The sequence below is a fragment of the Alosa sapidissima genome, chromosome 7, assembly GCF_018492685.1.
Source record: "Alosa sapidissima isolate fAloSap1 chromosome 7, fAloSap1.pri, whole genome shotgun sequence".
Lineage (NCBI taxonomy): Eukaryota > Metazoa > Chordata > Actinopteri > Clupeiformes > Clupeidae > Alosa > Alosa sapidissima.
The window spans coordinates 72,614-75,453 of record NC_055963.1 but is presented as its reverse complement, the minus strand read 5'-3'; the positions used below and the strand labels follow the sequence as shown (position 1 = coordinate 75,453).

General features: G+C 47.2%; 1 long non-coding RNA gene across 1 annotated transcript; it reads right to left on the bottom strand.

Moving 5' to 3' along the window:
• Positions 1–440: 440 nt before the first annotated feature.
• On the bottom strand, positions 441–2,547 carry LOC121713621. Its single transcript, XR_006032895.1, has 2 exons — positions 1,913–2,547; positions 441–557 (listed from the first exon to the last, which is right to left on the bottom strand). It is a non-coding gene; the product is annotated as an uncharacterized LOC121713621 (long non-coding RNA).
• Between the last annotated feature and the right edge of the window lie 293 nt (positions 2,548–2,840).

The following is a 2,840-nucleotide window of genomic DNA, read 5'->3' as shown; positions in this document are numbered from 1 at the left end:
CTTAAACATTTTGTGAAGTTGTTTGTTGGTGGTGGCCTTAGCATTGTGCTCTCTGTTGTTAGTACCCACCGACAGGACTAACAGCTCAACGGCTTCTTGTGGGGAAGTTTTCTCCAGTAAACGGTTCATGTGGTTGGCTGTGGCACCTGGGTAGCTGTCTATCTGTATGTTGGGATATGGATGAGGGGGAATACGGGCCAGATTGGAATCGCCTATGAATAATATGGGTTTGTTAGGTCTGATGTGCCACTCCTGCAGTCTATTGTTGGACCATTTGTGATAAGTAGGAGAGAAGAGGGGGAGAGAGAGAAGTGGGACTGTAGGAGTCCGAAGAAGAGGGGGCCTAGGGGACAGGGGTTGTGTAGAGTGTGGTGTAGGTGAGGGTTTGTGTAGAGGTAGGGGGGAGGGAGTAGGAGCCCCAGACAGTTCTACACCTGTGGAGGTGGAGGGCTCAGCATTGGGTTTTGTAAGCTGGTTAGCTTTTTTGTTTCCCTTGCTCATCATCACCCTTGATGGTTTGGACTGTCCTGGGTCTACCCCTCCCACTTGGGTGGAACCTGGTGGAGAGAGACATGGTGTTATATCCTGTGGAACCAAATGTGTTATGAGGTGGTTAGCCTGGGTGGTGTTAGTGGTGGCCGTGTTAGGGCGTTGGGTGATTGTGGGCTGACTGTTATAAGTGTGAGTGACAAGGGCTGTAACCTGTATGGTGGGTCTGTTTTTGGGTGGTGTAAGGGTAGGGGAGACCGGGAGAGTGTCAGTAGGGTGGGTGTTAGTGGGTGTAGGGTTAGGGTTAGTAAGAGGGTTTGGGGTGTCAATGGGGGAAGTGTCTATGGGTGTGGGAGTAGTGGGGGGATTTTTGGTGTGGTGTTGTGCGTTCTGAGTGGTGTGTGTGGTGTTGGGTGGGTGTTGATGGTCATCAGTATCTGAGAGTGTATCTGTCAGGTCAGGTGTGTTGATGGTAAAAGTGACCTGCTGTAAGTCAATGGAAGTGGAGAGTGAAGGGATGGATGGGGTGGTAAGTGTAAGTGTGGGATGTGGCATAACTCCCAAGTCCTGTTTAGGAGGGGGAGTAGGGGCCCTAGTGGGTGCAGGAAGAGGAGGGAATTCAGTGAGAAAAGAGGGGTCAGAAGAGTGAGTGGGTGTGGGGGGGTCCCTAGGAGTGGGGGTAGTAGTATGGGGAGGGGGGGTGGTGTGTGTTGGTGTTGTGTGGGGGGAAGACTGAGGGTTGAGAAGCCGTTGAACTGTCTGTAAGGTAGTGGGTGACAGGCGAGTATGGTACCTCTTTCTGGCCCAGCCACTGGCAATCTGAAATGCCAGTGTATTGAAAGGGGAAGGGGTGGAAGTCAGTAGTGTAAGTTGTGTGTTATAGTGTTCCAGAAGGATGTCCATGTTGTGTTGCATCCAGTCTGATGTGTTCTGGTTGAGTAGTGTGCGTGTATGTTGAGTGGGTAGTGCTGGTTTAATGAATTGTGTAAGTTTGGCTACTTGTCTGGTCATACCTGTGGGGAAGAGGCCTGTCTGGAGTGCATGTGAAATTATGTGTTGGTGGTGAGTGACTTGAATCAGTTTGAAGTAGTGTTTGGATTGTTGTCGGGTGAGGGGATCTGGAGGTTGTGTGAGAGGACGTGTGTAGGGTCTGTTGAATGAGGCCATGTTGTATGTGTAATGTAGTGAGTGAGTGGAAGTGAATGTATGGAAGTCAATGTATGGAGTTGTGTAGTGTAGGGAGAAGAAAAGAAAGAAAACAAAACCAAAAAACCAAAAATAAAAAATGGGGGGGGCAAATATGTTGGAGGGGGGGAAAAAGGAATGGGGGCAGCTGGCTAGAAAGGAGCAAAACGGTAAAAGCCAACCTTACAGAATTTAACCAACACTAAAAACAAACCACTGAAAAGATAAAAGCCCTTACCTGTAGCGCAGACCTAGGTTCGCATACCTCATGCTTGTGTTGGGTTTGATGTTAAAGATCCACAGAGTAGTGTTCCAGATGGTAGATTGCTCAGGTTACCTCCAAAAGAGTGAGGTTGCAGTCCAAGTTCATGAAAGAGAGCACAGTCTTGACAGCCAGGTGTATAGCAAACAGTCCAGATATGTGCTAGCATGCTAATCCATGTGGTCAGGCAGGTGGATAGGGTAGTCCTCTTACAGTGTTTGTTTAAAATTTAAAAGCCAATCTTTATTTCAAATAATTTAAAACCAATTGGATTAACTAGTAAGGAATAAAAGCAGAAATACCGTGTTGCTCCTTGGAAAACTCCTGACGTTTCGGATAACTAATCCTGCATCAGAGGAGAAAGTGCCTAGTGCTGGTGTGTTTGGTATTTCAGTTAGAAATGAGGGGGGGAGTTAGGAAGAGGAAGGGGTTTGTTTCTGGGAAGAAGGGTGTTGGTTGGATGTAGTGTGAGTCAATCTAAATGAGAGTATGTGGCTGTCTGTGATTGGGGCATTTGAAATTGGTCTGCAAATGGAGGGAAGCTAAGGTGGTTGGGAATTGTAGTTCTAAGTGTAAAAAGTGAAGTTGAGGTAGAGTGTAAAGGCTCTACTTAAGAGGTCCCCAGGGGTGTAATGGCCAAGAGGCCAGACTGGAAGGGAGAAGGGCACAGGTTCGAGGCCCGTCTGACCAACTGTGCAAGTAGCATTTATAAATAGGTTTTAAATAAATAAAATAAATAAAAGTAGTAAGAAGGTGAAAAAGGGTTAGAAGATAAAAGAGAGGACCTAAAGTGAAATACTAAGTAAAAGATGTTAGGGTATGTTTGACTAATATGGAGAGAGTAAAACAGAGTAAAGGGGAGGTTCCCTGGTGTAGTGGCAGGGGACTCGCTCCTGGACCCCAG